Raw genomic sequence first — 8306 nt, 5'->3', positions numbered from 1 at the left:
CAAATTCCCTACTCATTCTAAAATTTTATAACATTGATGAAATTCTCTAATAAATTTATGCCAATTTCCATCATCTTACAACTTTCTTTTGTATTTTTGCTTGGGATCTCCAAACCAATAAATCACTTCCTTCTTACCTTCCAAAGACTACCTTGAATTCTACTTCCCCAGCATGTCTTCTATGAATAATGGAAAATGTCTTGGCATTTATATTACTAGGAGACCACTCAAATACTTAAAAGAGACAATGACAAAGAGGAGAATAAATATCAGCAGTGAAAGGCAATCTGTTTGTCCACCTTGTTTTAGGCTGTAAATTCCTTGAAGGCAATGACCATGACTTCTCTACATTTTGAAAAGTGCTTATTTCAGTACCTTGCACAGGTGATCAATAACTATTAATTTATTATGATGAAGATAAATATTGGTTCTTGACAGCTATGCTCTTCTTGCATTAATAGCTTCTATATATAAGATTAGAAAATGGACTTTTTCTGCTAATTTTCAAGCTATCACTTCTATTTCCTACTCATATAGCATTTAATTTTTGAGTCCTTATAATTTTCTTTATTAACTGAAGTTACTTCTAATAAAATATCACTGCAATGCAGTATTGTAGAGGAACAAAGGTCACTCTGTCTTCTTAAATGCAGTGCCAGCAGAAAGCAATCTCTGGCAAGTCCATCTAAACTGGAAAAATTCAAGTGCAGGCATGGCAGCAAATAGTGCCTTTGGCATCTGCAAGACAGCTTTTTCAAATTTAGAGGAGTTAATTATCAGAAAGTTGGCTACAGAATGTCATGTAAACACTGTTTTATTTGAGTTAGGAAGACCAAGGTCTACATCCTGACTCAATCCGCTTACTATACATGTGATAAAGAGCAAATCATTTAAATTCTCTCTCTTATTTTCTCTATCTATATAATACCTATAGAATATATATATATAATAGAATATAAATATAATACCTATAGAAATTAGTTCACACAAGTGTTCTGAGTTTCAAATGAGAGCTTTTAAAGTGCTTTAAATTGAAAGTATCTATGTAGATATGAGATTATATGCATATACTGGTTATATAAAAATGAAATACAAAGCTCATTACTATGGGTTTTGTTTCATTTTTTGTTTTATTAGAGAAAATCTTGACAATAATGACAATCAGTGTACATGTGTATATGTATCTATATAGATATGTGATTATTTATATATTTATATGTATATATGCATGCATTTACTTTAAGGTTTTCAAAGTAGTTTAGAAATGATATTTCATGATCTTCACAATAACCTTGTGAGGTATACACTGTTATTATCAGCATTTTACAGATGATAAAACTGACCCAGACAGTTTTAGAGACTTATTTAGGCTTAACATAGATTTTAAGTGTCCAGTGCAGGATTTGGACTTTGATCTTCCTGCTCAAGGTTAGGGCAGAGAAAAATGAGACTAGCACCTCCACATCCTTCAAGATTATTGCAATACCATTTTTGACTGTCATAAGGCATGGTATTTTATAATTAATTGTGTAGTCTTTTAAAACTCCCATATCATGTTTTTAGACAAACTATTGATAAACCATTTATCTCCCATACTTGTGATATAATATTTTCAAAATCCAAATATAAAATTTTACCCTCATGTTTTTCAAATGCCATCCTATCTAACTCACTCTAAATTTACAACTTATTAAGATATTTTTTAGCATCCTGATCCTCCTCATCAAGTGTATAAATTGTTACTCCTAAATTTGATCCATCTACAAATTTGAGAGGCACATTTTCTATACTTTACGTCAAGTTCAGTGATAAATCTATTTAAAAGTACATGATCAAACAAAGACTCCTTGAAATCCCATGTTTTTTTATTATTTATAATCTTATTAACTGATTCAACATCTTGCTTTAGGAGTTTACTCTAAAGCAAATGTATGAGGTCCACTTTTTGGGGGGAACCAGTTTATTAATTTAAGTCAGGAAGACTGCAGTTCAAATTGAGCTTCAGATTTTTACCAACTGTGTGACCCTGGTGAAGTCACTTAACTCTATTTGCCTCAGAGGGAAATGGCAATCCACTCAAGCATTTTTGCCAAGAAAAACCCAAATCGAATTACAAGGAGTTGGGCATAACTGAAATGACTGAAGACTGAACAACAAACTGTATACAACTAGTAAGTTCCTGAGAGCTGATTTAGATTAAGTTTTTCCTACCTCTAGTACCTGTGCTCTAACCATTCAACCTTTTAGCTACCTTGTGGAAATAACATTGCTTCTGTAAGATTCCATTTTTTTCCTGCTAGAAAATGAGTGTCAAATGGACCTCTTGCTGAAATTCCTTTCAACATTAAAAATAATAATGTTAATACTACAGTAGAGAAGGGGAACATATATTTCTACCTGGAAACTATATCTAGATAGAAACATATTTTAATCAATTAAACACTGTCTTCAGATTAAAAATATTTTGTCTTTGAGCTTCCTGTTTCAGAATTTGATAATAATGTTCCTATGTTTTTTCCTCATTGGAATTCTTACAAGTGATGATAGATGGATTTTTTTTCTATTTCTTCTTTTCCCCTTGTTATCCTTCAGGACAACTTTCTTTAAATGTTTATTGTATCAAGGTTCTTTTTTTTTATCATAGTTTCCAGTTAATTTGATTATTTTTATGTTTTCTCTTCTTGATCTATTCTTCAGATGTTGTTTTTCTTATAATGTTTCACTTTCTCTTCTATTTTTTAATTATTCCCATTTTGTTTAATTATTTCTTTCTTGTTCTCTTATAATTTCACTGACTTTGCCTTAGCCAACTCTAGTTTTCCAGGTGTCATTTTCTTCCTTAAGATTTAGAATCTCTGTTTCTAATTGGTTGACTTTCCCTTCATAATTTTCTCATTTCTCTTGGATTATACTTTTTTTGTAGGTTTTACTCTATCTCTGTCTTTTGATTTTTAAAGTTATTTTTCTATGATCTTTTATGAATTGTTTTTGGCTAAATGATCTTTTCATTTTACTCTTTGGGGTAGAAGGGGATTTCTTTACTTCAATACCCTCCTCTAAAGATGAACCCCAGTCTTTTCTATTCCCATAAGTTTTCTGTGATTGGATTATTTCTCTTTTGCCCATGCATTTTTTTTGTGGGAAAAGCTTGATTTTTGTAATCAGCTCTAGACCTGGCATAGGGTGGATGGTTCCTCACCCCAGATTTTAAGTTCTTCCCTCTAACCTGGATCCAAAGCCAAACTTCCAACTTCTGTAAGTGCCCACAGTCTGTGGCTTTCTGCTCCACTGCTTCTGTACTCACAGGGTGTATACACTTTCCTTTCTGTCCCCACAACTCTTCACATCACAGCTGGGTCAGACATTCCTTATCAGCAGATGTTCTCTCAATATTCCTGGCTCAGATTCTCAACATACCTGAGAGCTGGGACTGTCTTTTGCCTTTCTTTGTGTACCAAGTACTTAGTATAATATCTGGCACATAATAGAATAGAATAAATGCTTATGGGTTTGATTTGATTTCTCCATTTAAGCTAACACCAATACATAAAAATATAGCAATCAGAGGAGGTCCCAAGTTTGGGTGGTTGGATTTGGGTGGTATGAGCACAGTGTCAGAATTGATGGGGTAGTTATAGCACATTCTATATTTCATGGGTGGAATTACTTCTTATGTTCCTCCATTTTCCCTCTTTGTGTTGCTGCTTTGTTGGGTTATTGATAAAGTTTGTGGTTGATTTGTCATTATAAGAGGGAAGCTAAACCTTGAACCAACTCATTCCACCATCTCCACCTCAAGTTGTTATTTTTCTTAAATTTCAATCTATGTTACATCAATGAAGTCATCAAAATACCTAAAGTGTTTCATGCAACTACATCAAAAGTCTAAACTGTGTCTATGAAATATCATTAGTTCAGCACTTTAAAAGTTTAATCAAGACATTCCTGTCCAATATTAGAAAATTTCAATAGTCAATGTGGATAAAATTAACCTATACCTGTTTATGACTTTAGTCAAGCAAGCTTACTAACATTTGAACTACTAATATTCGTGTCTAAGTCCATGATTGAATTCTTCATATTTTTGTTGGAATATTTACTATTTTCATTCTTTTGACATGCTTTTTTAATGATCCTAGTGTTACCACCATGTAGTGATGTGGGTTTTATTATAAAATTCTCCAATTTATCATTAAAATATTATTCTACATAATGCTTATTCCTATCAAAACTACAAATGTTGAACTAGAGCTAAACAGATTTGTATTCATTAACCTTAACTGAAAAAGACTGCTATTTCTTATCCCTAATGACACTATCATTTGTGCTTCTTTCTTTACATGTGAATTTAGTTAACATTTATCTCAAGGGAGAATGACATTCATAGATTCCTTATACCACATTGAGATACTACTAGATTATCAACTAATTCAGCAAATGGTGTCCCTGAGATGTAAGAAGATAGGGTTAATGTGTTCAGTAATGTAATTTATATGAAAATTAGTCTACTCCAAGTAAAGCAATTTAACCTTTCAAGATTATATCAAGATATTTAGTCTCAGAAACACATTTAATAAAAGGAAGTCAATTTTAACAAATGCTTTCCAGGGTATTTAAAAGTAAACATTTTGAATCAAATAGACATATAATTATAGGAAAAATGCATAAACAATTGTCTAGCACACATTTAGCATTTATATAGCATCATTTTAGATCACTAAAAATGTGTTATAATGGAAAGAGCTCTTGTTTTTTGGAGGCAGAAATCCAGGACTTTAAATACTTTCTCTGATACTAAGTACTCGATATGTGACACTGGGTAAATAATTTTATTTCCTTAAAAAAAAATATGTTCCTGCTAAATGAGACAAGAGGCAATATAATTTCTGAGATCCCTTTTAAATCACATGAGTAATGATTACAATGATCTAAATTGGAATAGATTAGTTTTGTAAAAACCTTTCAAAATATTCCATAAGATTTAAAAAGAACAGATCTGCTTGAGATTGCTGAATTTGCAGATAGAACATTTTATTCATTTTGGGTAAACTTGCTTAAATGCAATCCTTTGTTGGTACTTAAGGAAAAATTTGGCTCCTTCACCCCCAGACAAATACACTCTTAAGGTTAATTTGAATTATTAACATTTTTGCCATCATTTCCTCAAGTCTAAGCAATGAACAAAACAGTAACTTAAACCCTGAATTATATCATTTGCATATTTCTTAGGTGTAAATACTGACATTGAAATTTTAACTATCAGGTCTTGTGAGTTGCTTCCTGAATTATATCATTTGCATATTTCTTAGGTGTAAATACTGACATTGAAATTTTAACTATCAGGTCTTGTGAGTTGCTTTTGGAAATCTATAGCTTAGGTGGCCAAAATATGATAGGCCATTAATCAAATTGTTTCTTTGTAAAGAATTTTGTTTAATTTTTTCTGCTTTCATTTTTTTTATTATTATTAACAGCTTGAAGTTTCAATAAACTAGCTACTTTAGAACAGGATATTTTAAGTATGTCTCAAGTCAGTCTAGCATATTTGGTTGTATCAGACTTCTGCCTAATCAAGGTAAATAAGGAAATAATGACAACAATATATTGCCTCCCTTGATGTGTTCAAGGCATATGACACCCATGAAACATATCTTTAAGAAGTGAATGGATTATTGGTTGTGGTTGCTAAACCACTGACAGGGACCTTGGAAAAATTGTAGAGAAGAGGAGGAATTACAGGATTGGCAAATGACAATGATGCTATGATTTTCAGAATGTAAAAGAGAATGGTGTCTAAAAATTACTTTCCACTGAGTTTGACTTCAATTTCTGGAAAAAACAACCTCTAAATTCTATACTTAAAGGATTGGCTTCTGAGTATCTAGAAAAAAAAAAAAACAGCAATTGCAAAGAGCCAATGCAGTTTTTCAAAAATAGGTCATGGTAGATTAAGGTTATTTACTTTTTTTTGACAAGGCAATTGGACTGGTAGGTCAGGAGCAAATTATAGATTTAGTTTAACTAGGTTTTAGGTAACCATTTTTACTAAAATTATTTACTCTAATTTTGAAGAGAAAATAGAGATATAAATAGAAGATTCCAATATAGTTTAGTAGATGTTGAACTCATTGAGGACAATATCCAAAGTATAGTCATTAATAGTTTAATAGGAAAAAATGGAATGAAGATATACTGGACTCAATATGATCTGTCCTTATGGGGTGGCTAGATGGTGCACTGGCCCTGGAATCAGGAGGACCTGGGTTCAGTTCCAACCTCAGACACTTAACACATGCACAAAAAAAAAAAAAACTAGCCGTGTGACCTTGGGTAAGTCACTTAACCCCAATTGCCTTCCAAAAAGCAAAAAAAAAAATTTAAAAAAAAAGTATTATCTGTCCTTAGCTCTGTGTTCTTGAACATTTTTATTAATGCATTATAAAAAGACATTCATTGCACCCTTTTCAAATTTGTGTAATTGCTAACATAGTACATGACATAATTAGGGTGCAAAAAGATCTTAGGATGAAAATTAATGGTGATAAAAATAAAGCCTTACACTTGGTTAAAATTACTTATATAATATGCTATATAGTCATGTGTATATGTGTGCATTAATATGTATATGGCACATGTGTAATATAGTACATAATATATTAAATAGTATATCAAATATATGTGTGTATTAATGCAATGTTGTTAATAATATGCTATTAGTAATGAATATACAAAATATATGTATATACAAACTCACAAAATGTGAGAAACAAGAAGAGATACATAGCAAAAAGGGTTGAGGTAATAACTGTATTGCAATATTCCCTGGTCAGGCAACATGTAAACTCTTGGGGCCAGAAAAATTCTACTATGTTTTAAAGTGGTTATTGAAATGGTGGAGAATATCAAGAGTAGGGTTTCCAAAACTGAATAAAATAACTCCTTAAAAATCAGAAATGGAAAAGTGCTAAAAGAGATACAAATCCTCACTGAACATAAAAATTCCTTAAAAATTTGAATTGGTCAAGTGGAAACTAATGACTTTTCAAGACATCAGGAAACAACAAAACAATTTAAAAGACTGAATAAATTTTCAGTGTGAAATATCTCTTAGAATAAAAGGTCTTGAAAATAGATCAAGGATCAACTTAAAGACTACCTGAAAGCCATAACAATTAAAAAAAAGGCTAGACACCATATTTCAAGAAATTATGAAGGAAAACTCAGCAGATGATTTTTGAAGTCATAGAGAAAAGTAGAATTTGAATGATCCACCTTCCTGAAAGAAATTTCAAAGTGAAAATTCCCAGGAATATTATAGATCAAATCCAGAACTCCCAGCTGAAGGAGAAAATTCTGCAAGCAATAAGAATGAAAGAATGCTGTGAAGAGACAATCAGGATCACACAAGAATTAGCACCTATGACTTTAAAGGAAAAGAAGACTTGTAATACAATTTTCAAGAAGGCAAGGGACCTAGGACCAAGAATTACCTACCTAGTGAAAGTACTCCGTGGGGGGTAAGTAATTCAAGGGTGTAAAATGAGTGTTTGGTAAAAAATAGGGCTTTTAAGCATTCCTGATGAAAAGCCCAGAGATTTGTAGAAAATTTGACAGTCAAATACAAGACTTATAAGGATTTTGTTAAATTTTACTGAAATGACAAATATGTATTAAAAAAACTTTTGAACTTTAAATTGAACTTATTAATTTTTCTTCCTTTCCTTTAACCTGATTGCTTCATCCTTGGTTAATTCCTTTCATTATGAATTTAGGATAGGATAAGAATAGCATTGGTATAACCACAATAACCCTTCCCTATTGGGTCCCACGTTTCCTCAGATATATGATACTTAGGTCACTCTCAGTTGAAATATACACATATTCAAAGTAAAGCTTTTTTAATGAAATAGATTGATAATTAAAATAAGAAGAGACACTTTTCCAAACGTCAGTCTGTCATAACTGCTCAAAACTTAGTGCAAAAAATTAATCTGATATTGAACACTTGTAGGGTATTCACACACAAGGAATGTATGAGACCACTGTTTATTAAGGAGGGACAGACAGTTCATATATTTGATATGTTATTCTGTCGATGTAATATCAATGTACCCTGTATCAACTATGCATTGAATCTCTGCTTTTCCCTAGCAGGAGTCATCTCTCAACTGTTCACATGAAGGATCCTAGGGCGCTTTCTCTCTCTCTGTCTCTCTCTGTCTCTGTCTCTCTCTGTCTCTGTCTCTGTCTCTGTCTCTGTCTCTCTCTCTCTCTGTCTCTGTCTCTCTCTCTCTCTCTCTCTCTCT

General features: G+C 31.9%; 1 pseudogene; it reads left to right on the top strand.

Annotated features, from left to right (window-relative positions):
- The first annotated feature begins 712 nt into the window (after positions 1 to 712).
- The window catches only part of LOC138156062 (serpin B6 pseudogene), a 22969-nt pseudogene continuing 15375 nt past the window's right edge, over positions 713 to 8306 (top strand).

This window comes from Petaurus breviceps, unplaced genomic scaffold (assembly GCF_028583685.1).
Source record: "Petaurus breviceps papuanus isolate PSGF00001 unplaced genomic scaffold, PetGlider_PUasm1.0 98, whole genome shotgun sequence".
Lineage (NCBI taxonomy): Eukaryota > Metazoa > Chordata > Mammalia > Diprotodontia > Petauridae > Petaurus > Petaurus breviceps.
Note: the sequence above shows the minus strand (reverse complement) of the source record. Positions and strands in the feature narration are given on the sequence as shown.